Source organism: Pleuronectes platessa, chromosome 15 (genome assembly GCF_947347685.1).
Source record: "Pleuronectes platessa chromosome 15, fPlePla1.1, whole genome shotgun sequence".
In the NCBI taxonomy this organism is placed as follows: Eukaryota; Metazoa; Chordata; class Actinopteri; order Pleuronectiformes; family Pleuronectidae; genus Pleuronectes; species Pleuronectes platessa.
The window spans coordinates 18,823,209-18,843,760 of record NC_070640.1 but is presented as its reverse complement, the minus strand read 5'-3'; positions in this window follow the sequence as shown (position 1 = coordinate 18,843,760).

The following is a 20,552-nucleotide window of genomic DNA, read 5'->3' as shown; positions in this document are numbered from 1 at the left end:
CACTGATCAAAGCCGGGTTCAGCCCCGGTGCCGGTCCTGCCTCTTCGTCTCTGCACTGTGAAAACTGATATTAGAAAATACACCGTCTTGGCTCCGTCGTTTGTCTGCTGGATCAGACACACAGACCAGCTTCTCACTTTCCTGTCCGATTCCCCCATCAGTCTGTCGGAAGAGAACACTGATGCATCTCAGGCCTTTAATCCTTTTCTAATTGACTTGTTCTTGTTGTTATGGAGGCCATGATTGGCCAGAGATCACACAAACAGCACACACAAACCTTAACCTCCTTTACCACAGCCAATTCATGCCTACCCTAACTTTGAGCCAACCACAATACAAACCTTACTAATAACGTTAACCAGGACCTCAGGGTAGCATATTTGCTACCCCCCTTAGCTCTACTGGTCCTAACAAGATCAGAGGTTATGTTGCAAAAGGTCCTAAAGAGGTTACACAAATTAATACACATAAACATACAATCAGTTATGTGTCGATGACTTCAGTGGACATTATATTGACTAACATTAATTTCCTGTAGACATATTCTAGCATTAACCTTAGCTACAACTTAAATCTAACCTAAACCTATTTTCAGTTACATCCCCAGAGCATAAGTAATACCTTGACCACACACAAACACACACACACACACACACACACACACACACACACACACACACACACACACATGCAACCTAAACTTAACTCTAAAAGCAAGTCTTGACCCTCAAACAGCCCTTTGAAAGAAATCAGAAGTAAGGGCCGGCCAAAATGTCCTCACTCCATACGGCCTATGCACACACACACGCACGCACACACACACACACACACACACACACACACACACACACACACACACACACACACACACACACACACACACACACACACACACACACACACACACACACACACACACACACACACACACACACACACACACACACACACACACTGAACAATGTTGTATCATACACAGCTCACTATCAAAGCTGCTGGAGTAACACAAACACACTACAGGTAGTAGGCAACTGGCCTCTGAGGCAGCATGTCCTTTTTCCAACTTCTCCCCCTCCTCGTCATTAAGAAATCAAAAGGCATCCTGTGATGGACAGGCTTGAGAAGAAGACAGTAGCCCCTCACAGAGACATGCACGGAGACGGACAGAGAATGTACACAAAAGTTTGAATGAAAGCCTCCCCTTCATTCCCCTGGCTTCTTTTGCTTCTTCAGGACAGACTGGGGGATCAAAGGGTGGATGCTTAATATCTCGCAGAGGTACCTCAGACCTCTAGTCAACAGACAGCAGCGCCCATACAACCCCACTAACTCCTCAATCTCCCCTCGAATGCCTCCTGTCCCAGGGGTCTGCAGGACAAAGGGCACCATTCTCCCTGTGAGAAACCAGAGGCATCCTCATATTGAATGTGACCCTCCCTGGAACACACACAGCAGCCCATCAGATATCCAGCTGCAGTGAAAGGTCACTGGGCCGCTCTTTGTCCATGAAAAACAAACACTGTCACCTTAACTGGCTGTCTATGTGATGCCCCTACTTCCTGCATCCACGTTTTGAAATTAATCTAACGCAGCACGTTGATCGATGCTGCCATAAGAGCGTCTATACGCACTAAAGCTGTCAACAAGAGATATTTCAGCTGACTTCAAATCAAATTCACACACCTGCTAACATCTGTAACCCACGGAGGTGTGTGTCTGCGACCGTGGTCATGATGCAACGTTAACCAGCAGTGCACAATAACCCATCATTTCTTGGATTATGCTCCTTAGGTCACAATCAAAAAGCGTAATTTCCTCAGAAGAGATAGGATATGAGCAGAACTTTCATGTTACTTCAAAGTACAGCACACAATGGTATTTAGTCAAGTCGTATAAATACAGCAAAGGGACCATATATATGCATATATATAGCATATATATGTTTATGTTATATATGTTTCAGTGGTTAGCGCAGATCAGAGGGGAATATCCTTTCATTTATACACAGCAGCCGACATCCGTTTACATCAAGCTCTGTGATGAATGTAAACGGATGAAAGAATGCAAAGTGACCAAAAGCCTTTTGATCTGACAAAGTATATCATTAGAAAGCCAGTTCAAAAACCCTATTCTCCCATTCAACGACACTTGAGCTCCAGTCGCATGGAAGGTCAAAGGTCGTCTGGTTCATAGTAACAGAAGGGTCAGAGAACGAAGGTGGGACGTTGTGGTTGAAACATCATCATCACACCCACTTACTCACAATAAATCCTGTGGAGGATCTCCTGCTGTGTTCTCACATTGGCTCATTCAGACATTATCTAAAATTTACTATGGGGGCTGACAGGAAAAACACAGGAGAAAGTCCAGGCACTCTCACGCAGACATTTGTGTTCTCACATACAACCTCTCCGGAGAATGTCAAGAGATTATCCAGAGTTCAGTACATGTCTGATAGCGTCTTGAAGACAAGGTCGTCTAAGGCGTTTAAGGAGCACCACGGTGTCTGGTAAAGGAGGCGGTGAGATGAAAAGGCGGCTCGCTGCTCCCGGTGTCTGACCGATGAAAGATGATTCAGTAAAGCAGATCTGAGCCTGCTTGGACAGATTCAGCTGAAGTGATAGGTTAACCACTGTAATCCCTCCAGGAGCAGCAGCTTTTAGGAAAGTGATCTGGATTAGTCTGTCCCACTGTGGTCATTCCTGGAGAGATACAGCGAAAGAGGAGCATGCACAAAACTCTGCCAAAGTGAAAGGAGAAAATCTCACAAATAAAATAAATCACCTCTACAATCAGAGGGACTTTAGTCTGTAAAGGTAAACACAAGCAGCTCACCTCTCTTTAAAGAGTCAGGGATTGAGGGATGGCTTCACATTTTTCAAGTCTAAACTACTTTGAAGCAATACTCACACACTCATATGTGGCTTGAAAGAATTATGGGTCACTGTAATAATTCCACCCCAGAAGAGATGCCTTCCCATCAGGAATCCAGTGTCCGTGATAACATCTAAATTAGCAAGAAGGTTCCTGGTTCGCTCTTTGGCTGCGGGTCTTTCTGCGTGGAGTTTGCATGTTTTCTTTTGTCTACGTGAGTTTTCTCCGGGTTCTCCGGCTACCTCCCACAGTCCAAGGAGAAGTTTGGGGTTAGGTTAGACACTGTCTTTCTGAGTCTGTTTTCCACTCAGCTTTTAGATTCATTAATAGTGATAACTACTAATACTCATCATTGTGACTTTACATTCCAAGGTTGAAGGTCTCTCTCTCTCTCTCTGTGAGGTGAGAAACACACTGGGTTTTATTTCTTTATAAATCAGACCCACTCAAATAGCTGGATTGCAGTGCAGGAGTCCACTGTTTTTACTGAGCTCAGTAAATCCAGTTTTGCTCATCATGCACCTGCAACATGGAATAACATACAAAATAATGTAAAGCTCAACTCATTTTTATCCTGAGGGCAATCCAAGTTTTCTCATCTCATCTTATTTTACCTCCAGCTGTTCTGTTCTGCTTTGGTTAAATCCTTTGATTTAATTGACTAATTTACTTCAAATGACATGTAAATATTGTTTTTATACCTGAGGGATTTAGTTTTGCTATTTGGCAAATGCTAAAGTTTCTTATTTGTGTTTTCTTGGTGTGTTGGAATGTTTTGTTTATGCTCTGCACTCAGCTATTCTTAAATTAGTTCCATTAATTTAGTTATTAGATTTAGTTATTCCCAAGTTAGAATACAAGTTGAATGAATGAATGAATAACTGGAGACTCCGAATTGATCATATGTATAAATGTGAGTGTGAATGGTTGTGTCTCTCTCTATATAGGCCCTGCAATACCCTGGTGACCTTCCCAGGGTGTATCCCACCTCTCCAGCTGGGACTGACTCCAGCACTCCTCCAAGACCCCCTAGAATTACAGTAAGAGTATAGGTATGAACTAATAAGCAGTACACTATAGATAATGAACGGGTGGATGATCTTTGTTTGACTATCAGTATGTTTTGGCTGCAGCTACATAATTCTAATGTATACAACAACTACAGAAGCAGACCTGAGTCAGTCTGCTGAAGTCTCATTTAAGTCTCATTGTAGCTTTGGCTTAACTTTTGAATTCATGCAGACCCGGGACTATGGCTTTTGTCCTCCATCTCTTACAATAGAAATACACTAAGAGAGGATTATTTTCACAGCCAGTATGAACAAGAGGAACACAAAGTTTTGATGCAATCAATGTCAACAAATTCGTAAATCTAGATTGGTTGTAAAGGAAATACTGTAAATTACACAGAAAGATGTTTTTATCAGTTGAATAACTCAGCTGTCAAGGAGGAGAGCTCCTCGTTATTTCTACTGCTGACGTATTTCATATCTTACAGTAAAGATAGTGGCGTAGCAGAGTAACCTCTATGTCTCTTGTTTCAGGATATTTGTACATATTAATAAGATGGTGTTTGTGTGTGTGTGAGAGAGAGAGAGAGAGAGAGAGAGAGAGAGAGAGAGAGGGAGAGAGAGAGAGAGAGAGAGAGAGAGAGAGAGAAAGAGAGGTCCGTGCAGCTCTGAAAAGCAGTAGGTTTGAATATATGTGCTATCATTGTCTGAGAGTCATGGCAAAGATATGATAAGTTGACCTGAATCAAACGCTATCTGAGTAAATTTCCTTTACTTCACAGGACAAACTGTTGAATATCTGTTCTATGGCAGATTCCATGGAGAGAAGACAAACTATACACACACTCCTCACTGCCAGGAGACTGATATCAGGGCACTTCAGCTGTGAAAGTGACGCCTCACTGTGACCTGAGTACAGATTTGGATTATCAGTCAACAGGAAAAAGGCTCAGGCTAGGGGTGAAAGACGCTCCCCTCCTCTACTAGAAACAAGGATATCTTAAGTAACAAAGTTCACAAAGAGCTGGAGGAAAACATAGTGAAGTTGCTCTATTTCTGACAACAATGCAATATGGCTGCATTGTTCATGGGACACAGGGCAGGGTATGGGGTGAGGGGTCTTGGAACATGTGAAAATTGATGTGTAGCTTTTGGCGGACCCTATACATTCCCTGCTGAAGTAGAGTTACGGCAGGTTATCCTGAGGAGCATCTGAGAAATCTGAATCATGATCATATGCCGATAACCCGGGTTCATATATTTTCAATTACCACATCTGTGTTGTCTTCAGCATTTCTTTGATAAGAAATTCACGACTGGAGTCTCAAATTTTTTTTATGTGGCCACACAAGTTAAAGGTAAAGTTCTCTCAACAAAAGATATGCAGTGCTGTTGATGTATAGTCTTAATCCGTATTCACACAAAGTTTATCAGATGTTATCATTTAAGTATTAGTAACTTAGATGCATGAGTTGATCTGAATATTAATGGTTTACGAACTAAATACAGCACATTGCAAGAACTTCTTCATTTAAATTGACTAAATTTAAAAAGACTGTGCTGCCGTACTTTTTTAAGTTCCCTCAGCTTTTTTTCTGACAGTGTGTGACTGTAACTGTAATGTATCCACCCTGAAGCTGGACGCTGTGAGGAGGAGGGAGGTTTTTTCATTTTCCATTTGTCAAATTAAATTTCATGAGTCACTCTGACCAGTCACAATGTCAGGAGATGCTGGTACATCACGGCACCACCACCCCACCTGCCACACCCTCCCCCAGTAACAGCACCCAGCAGCTTGCTCAATGCAAGGAAATCCATACTGGGAAGAAAAAAGCTATAAAAAAAAAGGACATGTTTTCAGTGCACCTTCAAATAGAGCAGAGGCAGGAATAATGTTTATATTTGCAATATTTATAATTGTAAAGGAAGGAGACACAACCAGTCACCACATGCAGAGAGTCAAGAATCGGAAATGTCCTTGGATTCGGCTGTGAACAGTTCTGTTCACATGTGTTCAGTCCAAACTGATATGAATATTTATTTTCATTCTATTTATGCTATATTTAACCAGGAAGGTCCCACAATATATTGAAGGTAACAATTCCAGGTTTTGAAGTCTTATACAACTTATTTATTTCTGTATTCATGCATCTTGTGTATACATACTGGTATGATGCAGGTAGACATAACAAAGAACACAGTTCCCTTTGTCTTTTAATGCTTTTCATTGTTCAAAAGTTTATTATTGCAGGGATAATGACACACATCAGCACACATTTGGTGTCAGATAGGGTTTAATAGAACATGATGAGAGTGAGGGACTCTAAGGCCCCCTGGTGCAATTTAATGGATTATGTTTTATTAACAGGATTTATTTAAGACAGATTCCTGTGACGTCTAAATTGTGACTCATCAGATGAAAGTGACTCTTAATGTTCAGCTAACAGTCTTAATGAGAAGTTTACCCTCCTGCACATGGTGACTTGCAGAGTCCTCCATCCAGGGTGGATAAAAGTAACATAGCAGCAGTATGACAGTATGTAGAAATAATAAGAAAGAAATTAAGGGTACTCCAGCCTACATTGTGTCTGCTTGTGTTATGCTTGTTTCCACACTGTACTCTACACATGCACTCCACACTTATGTAAGATATTTCTGTTCATATCACTTTTAATTAGCTATTGTGATTTGTAATCTCCTCTCTGTAGCTTAAAGCCTGACGTGATGCTGACACACCAGCATATCTGGACATATGACTAGACGAATGAGAACTGATTTTTAAGGCAGATCACCCCCACATGAAGCTGTCATGTCTGTCAGCCCACATGTAGATCGATATAGTATCACCTCATATTGTGGCACATGTGAGCAAACATTTGCCCATTTACAAGGACATCTACAGTCATTTGGATTCATGTCTCTCGCCAAATGAAGAACACAAATTCAATATTGATTGTCATACTCTTCAGCAACTAGGTCTGGGTCTTCTCAGACAGAGTTCTCACTTTGTCCTACTAACTAACATTAGCTGCTAACTTCTGTGTACAGCTCTGTCCTGTTGGGGGAGAGATCGCGCAATACAAAAAAATGTTGTCACGTGAAGCTCAGTGAGCTGAAAGGAGGTAAATAGCTCAGGCAAGCTGCAGGGTTGGGTGATTATTTTGTTCATGTTTTATATTGATTAATGCAGCTCGTATTTGGACATAATTGAATAATGGTTCAGAAGCTATGGTTCAGGCAGGGCATTGCAGCAGGGTGGGAAAAACCCCCAATCACCGGGTAACCTAAGCTGAGAGGGTCACCTGGAATGGTTAATATTGTTAGTAAACAGCAATGAGAATCATTTTTTTATTATATGATCGGTTATGTACAGGAGACTGCAGCAACACCACGGTTGGAGACCTCTTAAAAAGGCATCACTAGATGTCTTCAAAAATCGTTATAATTAAACAGGTACGTTAGAAGACTGGGATGCAGATGTGTGCGTATTATGTGTCTGGGGTGGTGGTTTGGTTTTAACTTTAACTTTAACTTTATTCAGTCAATTAATTTGGGTAATAAAAGCCCCGTTTGAAGATTGCAATGATGTGGTTAGGTATCATGTGTTTCCCAGATCCCAATTGGCTGGGGCCCTCAAAGTCCCTCGAAACGCTCCAGGGTTCATTAGTAAAGTGAGTAGAGACATAGCGTCTACAGTCACAGATTAACCATTGATAACATCTGAAAAGGGTCATACACAGGATAAAAACACCTTATTCCTGCGTCAGACGGATGTTTGCTGTGAAATGACGTCTGAATCATCTGAAGTAACTCAGGTTATCTGGAGGTTTGCTGTGGAATAAATTATTAAATCCAATTTATCAAAAGGGAACCCATAGCTTCCTGTTATTGTTGCTGCCTCTGTATTAATGTTTTTTATTAGTCATGTCTTCTCAGCAACTATGATGTAAGAAAGCACAACAAAGGATTTTCCTTGTCACTGGGTCCGCCTGCAACATAATGTAAAACAATGAATGAAGGAAAACATCTATGAAAGAGTCTATGAGTGTTATTCAAGTTATAATGAAGATGAGAAAGATTTGTCAAGGAAATATTTATTTCATAATATACATATTGACAGAGTATTGATGTAATTATCACTTTAGATGAGCACATGAAGGTTGGTTTAAAAATCACTATGTTGTGGTTTTGAGCTCTTCCCTAATCAACAGAGAATGACAAAGACTTTATTGACAGCAAAACATTTTACAAATCTGAGGTTGATCAATTACCCTTGTACAATGCATTAGCATTATATTGAAATAATTGAACTTTGTTATATTTGTATTGATGACAATTGTATTGGCTTTGTTTTATTGTCCAGCCTTAGTCAGTTTTTATAGGTTTTATGAGAGTAAACTGTAATAACCAAATATATACAACAAAATAAACTTTAAATAAAGAACTAAACTAAATGTATAGTATTTTGAGATTCTGAGACGGATGGGGGGAGAACATATGGTATTTATGTTAAACTTTAAACTCACTGGGCTAAAAAGTGGCTAAAAATGTATAATGCCAAAAATCTGCTTTTGATAAGATTTTGGTAAACTAAACTAAAAGGGGTGTACTTTTATTCAAGCCAGGATTAACAAATCAATCCTCAAATAACCCATTAAGCTACCTCCCAATTATCAGGATTATTTTAGCTTGATAACAGTATGACTCAGCGGGATAAATTAAGGCACATTTGAAGATGGCAGGACTCAGGTTGATGGTGAAACACAACACATTCCTCCTGTCAGCATGAACCTGTGACAAATTCCTTATGTTTGTGACCTTTGCTCAGTGAAAGTCACCTTGAGTTTTACCACATGGACGCTTTCGATTTGAACAAGCAGCAGCAGGAAATGTTACGTTTATTTTAGTAGGAGGAACAAAAATCGAGGATATATGAGGCCAGTGAGTCTGATAAAACTGTAACACGTTACCTGCTGCGTTATTTCCTGTGAGTCAGTAGATGATTGGCTATAGCTTGTTAATAAAAGCTACTGAATAGAGAGGTAATTACTGAATGTTGCTGTTAATCACAACTAGAATGTCACTCAGTAGAGCACATACCTCCACCAAGGAACTGTCCCATTAAATTCAATGGGTTCTTATGGATGTCAGTCCTCCTGTCTGATCGTATTCATCAAGATCCAAGATTATTCCCTGGGAAATCAGTGGAGAATATATTTTAGAAAAACATCCTGTTTTTGAGTCGCAAAAAATGTATGGGTTCGTCCCTGAACAACAACACATCATCTACTAAATTGAATGGTAATCTATCCTGATTTTGCATAATCTTGCTTGCAAACAAAGGTACAAGAGTACAAACATGACATCCTTAGTTGAGTAAATAAACACGTCATCAACAAGGTTTGATTTAATGGGTTAAATCAAATGGATATATATATATATATATATATATGTATATGTATATGTATATGTATATATAATATGTAAGATGTTGCAGAGAAAAAAACTGCCTCTGCAAAAGCCTGGCCATCTCTATTTTTGAGTTTAGAGCAGGTCACCTCTCTACTTTGTAGCAAAGTGCTCAGACCTTTTTCCAGAAGCTGGTGAAATATCTTCCATATACAGTTTCAGCGCCTCACCACCTTCCCCAGGGGAGCCATAGAAGGATTAGAGGCTCTGCGGCTGCCTGAATTGCACATTCTGGGGCAGGCTGAACGAGGCCTCACCTCTGACGCCTTCATAACGGATGAAGGAAGGAGGAAATATCAAAGACTTCCCTTTCTTTTTCTTCCTGTTAGGAACTTTCAGCAGGTCATCATTAGCACTGTGGAGATCCATTAAAGCAAGAGACAGTTTCCTCATCAGGCGCACAAGGTTCAGGGGGAGGAGGGGGATGAGCTGTGGCCCAGAGGTGTAGATCATATTCGACTTTACGCTGAATTAGACAAACACTCTAGTTTCAATGGAATGCATCGGCATGATTTGGAGGGTAAAACTTCTGACTGCTCCTGTCGCCAAGTCAATCAGACACACATGTGCACACACACACAAACATGGAATGGTTAATGGTTTTCTAAGTTGTTTTCAAGCATGTGCTAAACTCCGACATCCTCCGGGACATTCTCAGGAGGGGCCGTTTAAGTGAACTGCAAATGTTAAAGTACGAGGCTCCAGACTGTTGTCCAGCCAGTCCCCCTCCCCTATAAGATCTACAGATAATGTCAAAATGTAAAAACATAGTTGGAGATCCTCCAAAAGATTCACCCTTAGTTAGTGGGTGTGTTAATGGTGTTTATAAAGAACGACAGACACCAAACTGAAAAAAACAAAAAGAGTACAAATATCTAAGGATGAAAAAGCGGACCCTAGCTCGTAGAAGATACTGACAAGGATATCAAGACGTTTTTTTTGTGATAAGGGCTGCCATTGTGGATGGGCTCTAAGACAAATATGTGATCCCTGCATTGGAATGTATACGTTGCATCCTGCCTCGGCCTGCTGCTCCACCCCTCACCTGAACGCTCCAGAGATTCTGTGTCGTTGGGAACTTGTCTGAGCAGAGACTCTCCTTCTGCCTTGTTCATGTATGAAAGACAAACTAGTTTGGACTCAGTTGTATGGACATTCTCTGGAGTTCTTGTCTGAAAACTGCTCTAGAGACTTACTCAAACATTAACGACAGTAACTACTTGCCTAACCCACCTAACCCAGCCCTAACTAGATTTCTTGTCGCCATGAGCAAGTCCCGATAATGTGAACGATTCAGGTCCCCACAGCATTAGGAATACCTGGACCACACACAAACACACACACACACACACACACACACACACACACACACACACACACACACACACACAGTGCACTGCATGCATGTATACAAGAAAAGTTGCTGGGGAAATATCAAAATAACTGCAAATGTTCTGGGGGGAAGTACAACTGATGCTGTTATTGTGACATATCAAATGACTTTATCACCTCGTATCAATAACACACACTGAGTTTTCTTGTGCGTCCGTCTTGGCAGCTGATTCCTCTGCTGTGCAGTTCAGGACACTGCGAGCTTCTCAGATGTCCGCTTTAGGTTCATTCAGCCCTTTTTCACCGCCGCCCTTTAAGGGACAAGGGGCTTCTCTTTCCCTCGCCTTTGCTGACTCTGTGCTGATTGGGAACCAGAGGCGGAACTTTTCAAAGAAGTGTGCGGGCCCCCCACAGGGGGATGTTCCTCTCTCTCTGTTTCATTTCATCCACCCCCTCCACTTTTATCCCGAGCCGAATTTGTTTGTTTTCCTGTTTGATCAGCTGCAAGTGGGTGCCCTCATTCTGCCGAGTGATGCTGTGCGGAAGGAAACTTTCGTCAGCACCCGAAATCCGTGTGCGGCTTTGGATCAGGGAATTACTCTCAAAACACAGACCTAAATCTCGAGCAGAAGTTAGTGGTGACTGTGTGATGTATGTCTGCAGTGAGGGGGGACGGAAACGTTCCTGCTAGAAGACTTAAAAGCAGTGATTTTACAGACGACACTCGGAAAGAGAGAGCAGCTCTGCTTGTATCAGGATTACTTCCCCATCTTATTCTCACATACTTTACACAACAAAAAGATGAAAAGGGGCTATAGAAAGCACATATATGACTTATTCAGATGATGAACCTTTCTGAAGCGACATCCGGCTGCAATCATCCAGAAAGTGGAGTGCTGATGCATTGTGGGTGCACAGAGAAACGTGCATATACTGGGCCCCAACAGGACCAACAGTGGGAAACTTACATGTAAAATTCATCACTAGCTATCATTTACCTTTTAGCAAGGTAAAGGACTATATATGGGTGTGCTTGTATAAAATATGCATAAAATAATACAAATATAGCAGGGGGGGGGGTATTGTTGTAGGTAATGTAGCAGGTGTATTTGTAGCAGTGTTCAAACATTTTTAAATAAATAATTTAACCTCTTAACATCTGGCATTTTGCCAGGTTATAAAGGTATAATCAACATCCAATGGTCCACAGTGTTCGTTAGTCATTTTTATCTCTGTCATGAAGGTTATGTTTTCCCAACTGTCCGTTTGTCGGTTAATTTTTTTTTTTGCAAGCAACATTACACAAAAGCTGCTGGATGGATACCATGATCCTTGGTGGGAGGATGTGTTAAGAATTACGGAGGAACTCAATCAATTTGATCCATTCAAGAATATTTCGATCAATGTGTTTAGAATTGCAAGTTGTAAGAGGTGTTGGTGATCATTTTCAAAATTCTCACTGCGAAAAATCCATGGATCTTGATGGGCTGATATCTATAAGTGTGTGAAATTTGGTGCAGCTTGATTGGAATGCGGGGGCTGGTTGGGCCTCGTGGAGGTATGTGCTCTACTGAGTGCCACTCTAGTTTATTGCATATATAAGTATATATATATATATATGACAAGCACCAACCACTATGTCTGCACCACATCTCTGCCTCTAATGTACGTCTATATCTCTGACTCAAGTCGCCCGCTTTAATCCAGCCGTTCATTTTAACGCCCATGAAATGAGATAATCTCACCTCAAAGTGCATTTAGCAGCAGTGTTTGGAGCTGTCAATCTTATCACACAATCATCTGCAGACAGATTATCCAATTGTCCCTCAAGTAAGCAAATGGTTCTTTCTGATAATTTGATCAAAAGCTCCAGAATTTGGAGTATTTACATGATATAGAAGACAGGAATGAAACACACATTGTTAGCATGAGTGAGGATTATTCTAAAGTGTCTAATAATTATGTGACCAAATGATTTTCAACTGAATAATCGAATGCAATGTGAACAACAACCAACTACATTTAATAAAAAGTTATCAATAGCAAGGACGTTAACACAACTTGATGCTCACTTAAACAGAACTTGTAATATTGTCCTGAACTTGTCGTGTGTGAATATTTTCCCACAGTCTCGTTGGCATTCACTGGAGCATGTTTGGGTTTCTCTGATCCTGGATTCTCTCCCAGATGAGCGGCTCTCAAAACATCGGGCCCTGGATTATTAATATTTATCATTTACACATCCTGCCGTGAATTATTCTCCAGAATGTGGATGAGATTTTGTCAATAGCTGAAAAAAAAAACAAGTTGTTGTTTATTTATAAAAACAGCGGCGACACTGGGCGGTGGCTCATTTGTCCCGGACATGACCTTTGACTCAGATGATGATGATGTCATTAGTCATATAGAACGCAAATGAGCTGTGTGTCATTAAGCGGGCATGGAGTCGTGCTAATGCTTTCGTCTGTAGCTGTCTGTGATGAAATAACTCTGCTGACAGCAATTCACAACAGGTCACACAGAAAGACCCGAGGCATCTTAAGCAGCTCATTAAATTTCACTTTCACTGTAGAAGGAATTCTTAATTAGATGAATTTTATTGCCTGAGACAAGGAACATTTGTGTTTACCCACTATCCCTGTCTAGATCTTTTCCAACAGCAGGACGGCTGCCAACCTCCTCGCAGCTTCTGGTTCCCCACTTCATTTCCTCATGAGCCCAATTATAACAGCCACCGGCTTTTTACAATTAAATCCCCATTTTTTTTTCATTTTTGTGCACTTCACTGAGAAGTACACCTCACAGCAATGGCAGATTGTGTGACAGTCGGCTCGTCTACTGCTTTGATCCAGACTGATATAGCTCAACAAATGCTGGAGGAATTGCCACAGAATTCGGTTGAGATATTACTGCTATGAAATAATCATTTTGGTGATTTCCTGACGTTTTCTCTCGCTCCAACAGCAGGTCAGCATCTGTAGTTTGGGGATGGGTTGCCATGACATTTGGATTGACCCTTTATGTACTCTTTGGGATGAAGTGTAACCTCGTTTAGCTTTTCATCAATGGTGCAATCATCAATTCACAATACATCATTTTAAGTACAGCCTCACGGAGCAGCAAGCATGGACGACTGCTCTCAAAAGATCAACGTATTCGTTGCCAGGCAGGTTGTGAAATATCCCTGTGGTAGCTCATTATTATGAACATTCCATTTTCACCTAAATCTATCAGTGATGTAATGATGTAATATAAATCACTGTATAGCTCCAGGAATGGAACATAAGCTGAGAGATGGGCTTTTATGAATGGCTTAATGACGACCTCATAAGGAAGCAACTGCATTTATAAATGTCAGTGAATCATTAATTTTGTATTATGGGTTCCTCACTTCCTAATATGTCATCACCTGCAGCTAAATGGTAAAAGGTCAGTAATTATATCGCATTATACTGGTCTTGATGTCCACTCTTAGCTATTTACAGTTTTGCCATTCACCCAATCACACACACATTTATACAGTGCATCTATGTGCAGCACTCTCTCTATCACACATCCCTCTCACACTGTCTGCACAGCCGTCAGGGGCCACTGGGGGTTTCTTATCTTGCACACTAGAGGTGCCAGAGATCTAACAAACAACCGTCTGGTCAGTGGACGACCCACTCAACCTCCTGAGCCACAGCCGACCTGTTAGCCAGCAACTCTGCAGTTATAAATGTCTGTAAATTATTAATGAAGAATTATGGGTTCCTCGCTTTCTAATATGCCATCAAAAGTGCAGCTATAAATGAAGAATGGTTCATATGACCTCTGTTGTTCAAGTGTTCAAAGATCTCACTATGAAAATGTGAAAACTTCATGATGTTTCTCATATTAAGACGTAATAACTGCTTGTGTAACACAAGGCGGGTGTCACGCAAATCTGATGAGGTGAATTAAAAAAGCTTCCATCAACGTGAGCCGTGCACTAAATATGACCTGCCCAAATATCACGAAACATGTGGAGCTCTGGTGATTGACACAAAGTCAGCTTTCCCATTTTCTCACTCACCCATTGTCTAATTCTCATTGTGTTTGCTTTAGTGAAAATGTGTGACCCAGACTTGCACTGACCCACAGGTCTGAGACGCACTGTGTGGGGGGGGGGGGGACGGGTCACGAACTGAGCCCACACAGGGGGGGACATAGGTGATGCGTCTCTATAGGGGCCCGTGGGTGAGGAACCATGACATCCCATACGCCCAGTCCAGAGGGAGGATGTGAGATAGACACCCAGAATCTTGTTTGTGTTCAGTGGGAGGGAAGTGAATAAGTTGGAGAACTGGAGATAAGGAAAACAATACATCATCTGCGGATTTCAGACTCTTCAGTTAAGTCACTGCATGTGTCGGAAACTTGAGTATAATAACAATTATGTTAACTCTATTTCTTTAGTTAGAGACATTTAATTAAGGATTAATAAGATTAGAGATCTTACATGACTGTTGTACTTGCAGCCCAAACCCTTGGTGATGTTATACTTCTCCAGATGTTTCACCATAGTTTGTTTATAGTGGTGGTGGTCTGTGGACAAGGCCACGTCTCTCTCATGGTTATTATCCTCTTCCCTCTGCCGCTACTCAATATTCCTTCCCTGGACCTCCAACCTTACGCCCCATGTTGCCCTGACCACATCATACATCCACTGGCTCAAGCTCGAGCTTGTGCTGCGAAAACCCCGTCCTTTTTATAGAGTGATCTACTGACACGTTTCCTTCCATGTCCTCAAGGTGGAGATAAGTGGTGAAGTGAACACTGCATTGTCTTGTCAGATAAAGCCATCTTGATATACGTTTATGGGAAGAAAAAGTAGTTCAGGCTCAACACACACATACAGTACTGGCCTGTACATTATCTGTGTTCCAATGTTTTCATTCCAAATGTGTGTCAAGGGTTATTCTAAGTGTTTTGTAGTGTGTGAAAGGAATTTATTACAGATGACAAGCTTGGTAAGTTATTTTTTTACTGTTCCTTTGTGTGACATACCATAGGAGCTCATTGTCTCTGAGCTGTTATCGTGTTGTAACTGTGGTCAGCTGATAAATCTTCTCTACAAGTCAAGAATTTTCATTAAACGTCCATTTTATTTTCTAAAATGTGACAAAGCATAGCTGGTTCAAAGGCTATTATTATTAAAAGCAGTACAATTAGTCAACAAAAAAAAAAAATTACCATTTTTTTACCTAACAGCGATACACACTGCTTTCATTTCTTACCAGCATTTCTCTCTGTTGCCAAAATCATGCACCAATCACTACATAATGAAAAGGCCATTTTATATGTTTATGTATGGTTTAAGTTGTCATAGTCTATACTAGAGGTCTTCAACAGGGGGTCCGCAGAGGTACTGCAGGGGGGTCACCAAATGTTTGGTTGATTAAACAATTTTTTATAATTTTTATAGTTTTTGATTTATTTTCTAACAACTTTTTTTTCACAAATTAAAATGTCTTTAAATACAAATTAACATGCATCCAACATATTGAGAGTATGATTTGACCCTCTGCCTGACAACCTCCATCCGTCCAAGCTTAGATAAGTTGTGTGCTACCCATCAGGCTCTCACTAATGTGGCTTGAGGATTCACTGTCTCTTCTACATGTATGTTTAAAATAAAAACATGAATCTGTGAATTACTCACTAATAGCTCAGTGTTGTATGCAAGATGTATGTTATATATAGTAGGGGGTCCCCACTCCATCTCTCCACCAGTTTAGGGGTCCTTGGCCTGAAAAACGTTGAAGACCCCTGGTCTATACCATGGAATCATCATCTGTGTCTCAACTCACTGGCTCCATTCTTCGGAGGATGCAATCTACCTGTTCCATGAAGACTGCATCCTTCATGGACCATGAGAAAGCCGAACAGAAAGGGGACGGTCTGGTTTCCAGAGGCTTTCCGTGATTAGCATCACCAGCTTGTCCTGCCCTTATTGCTGTTGCCTTTCAACAGAGCTAAAGTTGGACACACCCAGACATTTGTAATGCTCCCTTTTTTTTGTGTGTTCCATTAGCTGTTCGTTTCAGTTGAGGCGAGATACCAGTGCCATTATAACCTCTTTGAAAAAAGTTTGTCACTGTAGTGCAATGAATCCTGGGATAGTTTCGGCCAGGAAGGATCGACATTACTCAATATTGGAAGGACGCATATGTTGGCTGCATTCGAAGAAGCCTACACAATGGGATAGTCTAGTTGCATCAGTGTGACACAATTAGCCCTTGAATTTAAACACATTTATGATTGCAGATTGCAGACTTTACCAGATTTCTTTAATGGAGCAGACAGACCACTTTAGAGGTGCTGACTTTCCTGAAAATGTTCTGAAAACATCACTTACACGTCTCTTTTAATATTTGTCAGGATGTGTCACTGAGGTGGAAACTGGACAGTGAATGCATCACCACACATTTTTCAGGCCGTGGCGTCGCTTTGCTGATTCTAAGCTTATCGAGGATGTCTAGCTCCTCACTTTCCCGGAGTTATTTTTTAAAGATGACTGATTTTGTTGTGGTGAATGCATGGCTGCTTGGAAACAGTTTGTGTGAGAAAACTTCCCAAATTTCCCACCAGGGAAACAGTAGAGACATCTTGTCCACCCTGGGACAATAGCAACCAAAACCAAGTCACGTCATGGCACCATTCTTATTACACCAGGATACAACAGGGAGGGAGAATGAGGGTGCTTAATCAGGCCAGACAGGTAATCATGCTTGTGACCTGTTGCCCTACAGGACTTTTACCCCACTGCAAAAACCCATGGTGGGCTATATGTGCCAGAGCTCACTGGTGTCCCTGCAGTGTGCTAGCGCTAATTTCTGAGATGCAGCCCCTCCATTGATCGTTTACAATGATTACAGTTCTTGTCGCAAGGGCAAGAAAAAAGCTGGGGAAAAGTGTGTTGTGTTATGCCAGGAACAACAAATGCTTGGGCCGTGCTACAGGAAGTACATGATGTGTATGAGAATATGCCTGGAAAAAGTTGGACATCAAGAAAATAATTGATCACAATAATAATTGATCACATATTTTTTCTGCCTCGAACCATCTTTAAGTAAACATTAGACATTTATTGAGAATAAGAGGAGATTGACAACCCTCCTAGAGTTTCAGTCACAAGGTGATTAGCTAAACATAGCATAAAGACTGCAGTCAGGAAGGAAACTAATCAAAACTTGCATTCGTTTGTGGCACTACATTGAAAACTAGTAGAGTAGAGCACATACTGTACCTTTGTCAACGCCCAACAGTTCCCATATGAAACCAAATTTAAATTCACAAGGCCCCGATTTGTGTTTGGATGGGCACAAAATTGCACATTACATTTCAGTCCACAAAAACATGTCAGATTTTTGTCACCGAGATCCATGAATTACTCTCTGAGACATTACCCTTCAATAAGACTGAAAAAAGCACAATATCTTAGAAAGAAATCCGTTAATCTGTCCAGTTGTGTTTGTATAACTAACTAACAGACACACAGACATTGATATAAACATAACGTCTTTGGTGGTGCACTAGAGGTTACAATTCACCCAGTGTGAAACTAACTCAATAACGATCCATCCAGTATAGTTTCCAAGACTTTCAAATAACATCATGTTTACACCAGAGGAAAAATCCACGGCTCACCAAAGTCAAAAATTCTGAATCATATAGGGAATATGTCAGTGCATAGCCAACATTTCACAGTAACCAAGGCAATAGTTGAGATTTTTTTTGCCCGGACCAAACTGGTGGACGTCCAATTGATCCGCACTATCCCTATCCCCTACAGATCCATACCACCAGCTCCAAAAGTAGGACAATAATCTTTTCTGAACAGCAGCAAATTGCAAGAAGCATATATCTTATCATTTCAAACTATTCCTAGAAAAATACTGACCTTATAATTTTCATGCCAGTTATAGCTATACTGTTTTATGAGAGCGCATATTTTTTCACATTTTCTGGAATGTAAATATATTGCTGATAGATTACTCCTTTAAGATTATTTTAAGATAACTAGAAACCTTAAAGAAGCCATATTTTTTAAGGATTACTGCACATTCTTAGAATCTAAATATCCTGTAGATGTATACATTCTTAGAGGAGCTCTCTCACTTTACTGATTGATGCAGCCCAGAGTCAACACCTTCTGCTACATAAAAGCTCCTGACTACAGAGACCTCGAGTCTGTGTCACGCACTTCTTCCAAGCAATGGAATGTGTGTATGTGTGTATATTCATAGTTTCCAGACATCCTCTGTGTCTGTCTCTGCGTGTGGAGATTTCTGCCTCTCATAGTCTCCTCCGAAGCAGGAAGAGGAAGCTGAGTGTTTGTGTGAAGGGACCAAACACTGATCAGAACGTCTCCAGGTTACCACTCTCACAAACGTGAGTATAGAAATTTGAGACGAACGACACAGCTATAATCTGTGTTTGGAAATGTGTTCATAAAACAAAGCTTTTCCAGTCATGGCGCTTATTCATCTGCATGTTCATTATTCTGTCTTCCGTTCAATCACACTTTCTTTCCATGTGGGATTAGTCAGTTGTATTTCTCTCTGCAGTTCATTATGAGGAAAGCGATTAGGGATCTATGTCGGCCAGTTGTAACAGTTCAACTCGAAGACAGAGGGAATGCTGATTTATTTTCTCAGCTGAGGACCCCAGGGTGCTGGTCCACATTGGAGAACACTGACCCACAGGGTGAACCTCTGCCCTGTCACGACAGGACCGACCAGAACAGGCCTTAGCTTTCACTTATCAATATTTTCCTATGAACAATGGCTGAACTGATGTTGTAATGTCAAAGGAGTCCCTATCTGTGATGCACACACAACAGCTTTACAGTTTCTCTTAGCTCCAAGGCGTATCTGAGCATCTGTAAGGTGATTGCTTTCTTTTTATGGTCCACAACTGAACTGTTTTGGTTCAGTCTCAGTGCTCACACCAAAGTTCCATTCAGCAACATGCTGCTGTTATCTGCCACTTTCTACCCAGCACCAAACAAGAGAGGCGTTAACAACTAGTGAACATAGGGAAGCTAGATATGTTTCTATTTTTCTCAACCTCATCAAACTTCAAATTAATTCTGATGATGCTCTGCATCTGCTGTGTGTATAAGTGGGTAATATTCGCCAACGTGGCAGACATGACACTTTATAAGTCCATGTCACATGCTCATGTTTTTGTGCCACTGTGGGACCAAAAGCTCAGACATTGCTCAAACAATGTTTCTATAGAGGCTAAATTAAAAAGTCATGTTACACACATTTCCATAGGATGAAGCAAAGCTACCTGGAAACATAGAAACTTGACAACAACATTGTGAATATGAATCAAATTTAAGGACCACTTTCATTGGCAACATTTTTTTTATTTTTTACAACAACCCCCTATCCTCAGCACAGGATAGTTAATGGCTTGTCAAAATCTAAAGTACACAAACGTCTCCATTAACTTGAACATAATAATGCACTGTGTACTTGTACATTGTATTTGTCATTGAAATTTGTAGATCATGTAATTAATATCATTGTATTATATTTATTTTTCATCACAGATGTTTTATTTAGATTCTTAAAAATCTTGCTTATATTTGGTTTATTTTGAGAATATTTTCAGAATTCTTACTCTAAATTATACTGAATTTTATAAACCCCTTTTGAAAAAGTTTTGAAAATTGTTCCTTTTAAAGCGTGTCACTTATCTTGGACTGTTGTCAGGCTCATTCAAAAAATTCTAACAAATACGGATCATTTTCCTTTCAGCATTTAAAACCGACTCTCCTCCAGTGGGACTACAGAAAGTAGTGTCTTTAGTCGCTCATGGTCTGATATGATG